The sequence below is a fragment of the Ovis aries genome, chromosome 17, assembly GCF_016772045.2.
Source record: "Ovis aries strain OAR_USU_Benz2616 breed Rambouillet chromosome 17, ARS-UI_Ramb_v3.0, whole genome shotgun sequence".
NCBI classification, from domain to species: domain Eukaryota; kingdom Metazoa; phylum Chordata; class Mammalia; order Artiodactyla; family Bovidae; genus Ovis; species Ovis aries.
Genome location: NC_056070.1, coordinates 4,707,967 through 4,715,249, shown reverse-complemented (window position 1 = coordinate 4,715,249; position 7,283 = coordinate 4,707,967). Strand labels below are relative to the sequence as shown.

General features: G+C 50.4%; 1 protein-coding gene across 3 annotated transcripts in view; it reads left to right on the top strand.

The window, feature by feature from the left end:
* Positions 1-18: 18 nt before the first annotated feature.
* TRIM2 (tripartite motif containing 2) overlaps positions 19-7,283 on the top strand; it is a 183,538-nt gene continuing 176,273 nt past the window's right edge. For 2 of the 3 annotated variants that reach the window (XM_042234263.2, XM_060400929.1), the window contains exon 1: positions 1,008-1,162. The gene's annotated coding sequence lies outside the window, so the exon portion shown is untranslated. Of the gene's footprint in view, positions 216-1,007; positions 1,163-7,283 lie in introns of those variants that run through there. The other variant, XM_060400930.1, reaches the window with a different exon arrangement.

Genomic DNA, 7,283 nt, shown 5'->3' with positions numbered 1-7,283 from the left:
TCCCGGGGCTCCGCCTCCAGTCCCAAACATCGCTGCCTGCCCTCCTGTTTCTGCCCTCCCGCCTTAGAGAATCTCTACATCTTTGATTTAAAGCAGGCGTCCATTGCCCCCCTCGGACCGCCTCATGCCAGGTCGCAGTTGTCCCGGTAACAGCGTGTCTGAAGGAAGAGCGGGCTCTCCGCAGTTTCCACGGAAACCACTCCCGGCAGAAGCAGGTGCGGCGGGCGCAGCCGGGCGGCGCGGGAAGGCGCCCTCGGGGCGGGGCGCGGGGGACCGCCCCCTGCGCCTGGTATGGGTGATATATATGCACCATATTTCATTAAGCACTGTCTTCGGTGGGCTATTTCACCGGCAGAACAGAACCACTAATTCCTTCCGTCTCGATACAAACCCAGTCGCTCTCGAGAAGCTGTCCGCGCTTTAGGGATGGCCCAAATCGAGGAGGGTCTGCAAAGGAGCCCTCCCCTCTCCTCCCCTAACAGTGATTCTGCTGGCCAGGGTCCTCTCGAGAGGCTGGAGCGTTCGTGTGCGCGACAGAACGTGAGGGAAACCCAGGTTGATGCGCTTCCTGCCCTTTGCATAGTGCCGGGATATTCTACCAGTGCCCAGAAAATCAAGTATTAATAGGTTTGAGGTTTGCTGCGTTGCTCTAAGTCAGTCCCCTTTACATTTGTGACGCAGGTTAGGTTAACTGGGAAGGCACTCGCCTCGTTTTGTTTCACAAGTATCGTTGGGAAGAGTATCAGATCTCTGCTCAGAGCGGTGAGGAAAGAACTGAGGTTTCTGGACAGTTCCTAGGTCAAGGCTGGCGTTTGACCCTTCTCCTGGTCCGTGCCTGGGCAGTCATTCCGGCCGCGGCATCGCCGGAGCTGACGCAGGGTGACAGCCGCGGCCGAACGCGCGCTTCTCGGCCCCTCGCCCGTCGTCTTTGTGTCTCTCGGGGCGGGAGGGGAGGGGCTGTCTGACACAGTTATTAAACCTGGCAGCTGCGTTGGCGGCACCGAGGCGCATTTTGAGTGAGCTTGCAGAAAATGAGGGGCTTCCAGCCGGGCACCGGCTTGCCACTTCTCGCTGCCTGAAAGGCGGGTTTCAGCGCGCTTTCTCTGGCTCCCGTTAGCAGCGGCCACTGAGAGCGCACGCACTTGGCGTAACAGTGGGAAACGTGAGTGTTTGCGGCTCCGCGCCGCGGGCCGGCGGCTCGGCTCCTAAGGCTTGCAGCCGGGTGGCGGGGACGCAGAGGCAGCGGAGGAGAGGCCGGCGCGCGGGGGGCCGGGCTGCGGGAGGGCCGCGCGCCGCCACGCCTGGTCCGTAGGTGGTGCGCGCCGGCGCCTCGAGGAGGCGACAGGCCGGGGGCTGCGAGAGGCGGCTGGGGCGCCCGGGGTCTGGCGCGCGCCCTGCGATCTGGGCCTGTGGTTTGGAGCCACATGCACAAAGACGTCGGACCTGGGGAGCAGGTGTAGACAGTCCTGGGCTGCCCCAGGCCCTCCGGTCCTTTTTGAGAGAGGGGAGGAGCTGCATTTTACGGATGGCTCGAAACAATGAGGTTAGGCCAGCGCTTCCCGGCCCCGGAGGACCTTTGCGCGCTGGCGGTGAGCATCTGGCCAGTCCCGTGGGGACCCCGGTGTGGCAGCGCCGCCGGGAGCTTCGCGCGCCTCCAGAGGTCGGTGCGTCCTCATCCCTTGGGGATTTCAGAGCCTCTTGGGGCTCAGGCCCCAATTCCTGAGCTCCCTCCCTCCCTTTTCCTCCTCGAACGCTGTGTTCTAACTGGGCTGACATTTTACGAAGACCCTAATAAGGGGAAGAGACCTTAATTGCTTAATTTCTTCCCGAAGTTAAGAGTGTGAAGAGGTGTGGTGTTTTTCCTTACTATCGATTGCTAGAGGGAATCTAGAAGTTCAGCATCGGATTTATATACATATATGTATACACATACACACACACACGCTGCTCCTAAGTCGCTTCAGTCCTGTCCGACTCTGTGCGACCCCACAGACTGCTGCCCATCAGGCTCCTCTGTCCCTGGGATTCTCCAGGCAAGAACACTGGAGTGGGTTGCCATTGCCTTCTCCGATATATACATATATACACATACATATTTCTGGACAAGATTTCCCATATTACAGAACTGGCATCATACCAGGATCTCTCGGTGTCGGTGTATTTCTTTAAAAACCTTGGCTTTCCCCTAGGGGTTCCAAGGAGTGTCTAACAGCATCAGTTGACACCAGAATATCATGTTTACTATGTCGTGTTTGTTTCCATGTCGACCTGGTTCTGGCTGGAATGTGTGATACTGAGAGGTAGTTTCTCAAGCCTCACTCTTGCCGCCTCTGTGGCTGGCCTTCTAGCTGTATTGTCTGGCCATCAGTGTCAGCAGCTGATGGCCATGGAAGGGGTCACCTGCCCCAGGGGCTGGCCAGAGCCAGGACTCCTCGAAGGTTAGGTGTGTGGGCAGTCAGTTGTGGGCAAACTGCTAAAAGTTTCCAGGCCTCAGTTTCCTAATCTGTAAAGTGGGCATGACGAAGTAACACAGAGATGCACTAAGGTTTGTGCTGGTCTTCAGATCTCACCCCACTAAACAGTTTTTCTGTTATAACTAGATAGTTGAGATTATCTTAATGAAAACAAAAAGAAAAGAAAGGAAAAGCCTACAAAATGGAAAAACTTGTAAATCGCCCTAAGAAAAGCAGTTATCAAGTTAGCTTAGAAATTTCCTAAAAACAGACTAGCCTGTTGGTTGTAAATTACTTGATTTATAAGTAAAGAAGTAAAACTGTCATAGACACACAGTGTGAGTGTGTGAGTGTGAAGTCGCTCAGTCGTGTCCGACTGTTTGCGACCCCATGGCCTATAGCCTACCAGGCTCCTCCCTCCATGGGATTCTCCAGGCAAGAGTGCTGGAGTGAGTTGCCATTTCCTTCTCCAGATAGACACGCATATGAGCCCTTTATTTCTAGAATTTATTTTTGGCCAACCTGTGGGGCTTGAAGGACCTGTTTGCCAACCAGGATTGATCCTGGGCCATAGCAGTGAAAGCCCAAAGTCCTAACCACAAGGCCACCAGGGAACTCCCCATAAGCCTTCTTTAATTTTACATGATCAGGGTTAGAGACCCTGAAGAAAGTTTGGCATCTAACAGAAAAAGAAGGCTTGCTTTTCTTTGCTCCCAGACTTGGTTTTCCATCCTGCAGTGTGGTTTCTCAGGCTTTTGCAAATGAGTTTCTTGTTAACAAAAACCAGATGATAAGTTTTTCTTTAAAAAAAGAAATTAATGTGGTTCTGAGATGTTAAGTATAATATGATAGAACTGGAAATAAATACTCCTACTGAACTCTAGTAAAATAATGCTTTAGGTGTTGTTTCTAATTTTGTCCATTGTACTTTAAAAAGAATGTGGAGAAACTGGAGAAGGAGTTCAGAATGGAGCATCCAAAATAACTTAATGAACCAGAAAAAGGAGAAGCTTAAAAAAATTTTTTTTTTAAATCCTGAGGCTGGGTGAGGCTCTGAAAAGAGTAGAGTAGGAGAAAAGCAGGTTTTGATAGAACAGAATGAACTTCTCAAATGGTGAAAGATTAAAATGAGGAGCTTCACAAAGAGAATAATTTCCCATCTGCCCTTCATGGTCTAGCCCCAATGCTCCCTAAACCTGGCTGCCTGTTTGAATCACGTGGGGACTTTAAAATCCTTCTAAGGCCTGGGTCCCTCCCCAGGCTGAGAGTCTGACTTAACTGGTCTGAACATGAGTGTGGATATTTTGTCAGAGCTCCTGAGGTGCAAGATTAGGTCGGAGAACCGTGATCATGCCTAAGAGGGCAGAGTCCGCGGCTGCAGGAGCCCCAGGGAGCTGACGGGGCCACAGGAGAGAAGACGGCTGTGATCCACACGGGCTGTCCGCCAGCTTCGCCAGATCCTGTTTCATCAAGGGTTTCTGGAAATCCAGCTATTTACTGATACATATGGAATCTTCAAATCTTTAAGGGTTGCAACTAATTAAGAGTAAAACATTTAAAAGTGTATTGTGCTTGCCAAACAAGACACATCTGCTGAAACTGGTCCCCAGGCCAGATTAGGCAACCTCAGCCGCAGACAGCTGCCTTCTCTTCAGGGAGGAGCCGGGCTGGACTAGGGGCTGTTCTGGGGCCTCTTCTAGTTTGAGTTCTGTTCTTTTGCTTTGTTTTGTTACTGTAGTGGATTTGTTTATTCTTTTAAAAGTGTTTGTAATTGAAATACAGTTGTGTTACAGTGTTGCGTTGGTTTCAGCTGTATGACAGAATAATTCAGTTTTGTGTGTTTATGTGTGTGTGTCTATTTCAGATTCTTTTCCCTAATAGGTTATTACAAGATATTGAGTATAGTTCCCTGTGGTATACAATAGGGCCTTGCTGGTTATCTGACTCTTTTGTGACCCCATGGACTAATTCTCCAAGGTTAAAATACTGGAGTAGGTAGCCTTTCCGTTCTCCAGGGTATCTTCCCAACCCAAGTATTGCACCCGGATCTCCCGAATTGCGAGCGGATTCTTTACCAGCTGAGCCACAAGAGAAGCCCAAGAATACTGGAGTGGGTAGCCTATCCCTTCTCCAGAGGATCTCCCCAACTCAGGAGTCGAACCAGGGTCTCCTGCATTGCAGGTGGATTCTTCACCAACTGAGCTATCAGGGAAATCCCATTTTATATATAGTAGTGAGTATATGCTAATCCCCAACTCCTAATTTATCCCTCCTCCCCTTTCCCTTTGGTAACCCCGCGTTTGTTTTCTATGTCTGTGGATATATTTCTGTTTTGTATATAGGTTCATTTGTATCATTTTTTTAGATTCCACTTTTAAACGATATCATATGATACTTATCTTTGTCTGACTTATTTCTGTAGTATGATCATCTCTAGGTCCAGCCATGTTTCTACAAGTGGTATTAATTCATCCTTTTATATGGCTGACTGACATTTTGCTGTATTAATATATACGTACCACTTCTTCATCCATTCATCTGTTGGTGGATACTTAGGTGGCCTTCACGCCTTGGCTATATGAACACTGGGGTGCGTGTATGTTTTTGTATTACTGTTTTCTCCAGATACATGCCCAGGAATGGGATTGCTGGGTCATACGATAGCTCTGTTTTTAGTTTCTTAAGGAACTTCCTTACTCTTCTCCATAGTGACTGCATTAATTTTCCTTCCCACCAACAGTGTAGGAGGGTTTCTTTTTCTCCACACCGTCTCCAGCATTTATTATTTGTATACTTTGATAGATCTCTCTAGATTATTTGAATGAAGAAATGTCCTCTAGTTCCCTAAGCTTCCCCCGGATCTAAGATAAGGGGGCTGGCTTTGGGGATTGGGATGGTGATCTTAGGCCCCTGTGGTAAGAGGTCGCCAGCGTCCTCTCTGCCCAACCTCTCCCACTCAGAGTTTCTGGCTCTGCTGATTATGAAGGTAAGGTGAATGACGGCTGGGAGGCTGGCTCCATTCTATGGGAGGTCCGGCAATGGTCCTGAAGCTGCTTTTTGGCCTCACTTGGATTAGGAGGGGCATGGTCCGTGTGTCAAGCCGCTCTGATGCTGAAACATAATTTTCAAAAGTTCCCAGTTCATACATCTCTTGAATTTCCCTCTCACCTTCCCTAAGCTGCACAAACAACAGAAAAGGGTATGTCTCCATGAGCAAAGGGGAGGCACTCAGCACCACTTTCCACAGATGAGAACCTAGCGGGAAGTGGAGAAATTCAGAAGGCCTGAAAATGTGACTTGGCAGGATGCTCCCTGCCTCTTCTCTCTGGATTAGGACTGCTGTTATTTGTGTGCATGTAGGGGCAGGTGAAGTAACGGGAAGTCAGGACACCTGCTCTCTCTCTGGCTGTCTGCCCCCTCCCTGCCCGTAGTGCTGAAACCAGGGTGGTACCTCCCCTCCCAGAAATGAGGCAGCCTTCCAGGCTAACACCAAGACCTGGGTGTGCACAGTGGCAGGGATTCAGCACAGAGGAGATGACCACTTAGCCCCGGGCAATGAGCAGATGCCAGCTTTGTTCAAAACAGCTTTGTTAAGCCAGGTGGCACTGTACATAAATGGAAAAAGCTTTCTTTAGCAGCTGCCATTTTCACTCCCCATAGGCTCTGAAGAACAGGGAAAACCAGAGTGACTGAACAGAGGCGTGGGTCCACTCTGGAGGCTGTGAAAACCTCCCAGAGCCACGACCATGGTGTCTTCAGTCCTTCTGCCAGCTTCTCAGTTCTCCCGTCATAGAAACAACACCCGAGACTTCCGTGGTGGCCCAGTGGTTAAGACTCCAAGCCTCTAATGCAGGGGTTTGATCCCTGGTCGGGTAACTAAGATCCCACATGCTAGGTGGCACAGCCAAAATATTTTTTTAAAAAAGCAGCATCCATGATCAAAGATTTCACTGTCAAGGAAAAACGAAAGAGAGATTTGAAGTTAAAATGTAGAAATGGCCCAGAAAAGGGGGAAGGAGATGGGATCCAGGTGCTTGGCTGGATTCTGGAGGCCAGAACCCAGAAATGTGTTTCCTAGAGGGACAGAAGCTACGTCAACTCTCGTATCAAGCTGTCAAGGCCTTAGGCTGCGGCAGAGATGCTCTGCCCTGGTATAATCTGTATGTGCTCGCGCTCACGTGTGTCCGACTCTTTGCAGCCCCATGCGCTGTAGCCCCCAGGCTCCTCTGTCCGTGGGATTTCCCAGTAAAGAATACTGGAGTGGGTTGCCATTTCCTACTCAAGGGGATCTTCCCAACCCAGGGATCAAACCCACATCTCTTGCATTGGCAGGCAGCTTCTTTACTACTGAGCCACCTGGGAAGCCCCTAATGCCTGCATGAAGAAACAGTGGTTGATTCTCCTGGAATCCCATATGAACACATTCCCCCCGTCAGTCTCTGCCACTAGCCCAGGACCAGCTTCAGAAGAGCGGATGTAAGGCGGGGTGCTGTGAGGTTCCTCTGAGGGTCTGACTCACCTCACACCACCATGCGTCCCAGAATTGTGGTCCAGCAATTGGCCATAGGTAAGCCTGCTCCCACGCAGGTTCCTTTTAGTCCTGGGACCAAACTGCAGTGTGTACTTTGGAATCAGCCTTCCTTAATGTCTGTCCTCCTTCCGGCTGTAGCCCAGGCTGACTGTTATATATACCAATTGCCTGCTTTCCAGCGGCCAGAACAACAAGTTCCGTCCATTTCTGGCTTGATGATGACAGGTTGCCTTTGGAGCAGCCTGGCCCGTGCATGCTGTTGACCAGGGTGATGCAAGCAGCTTGTATTTTCCCTTCAG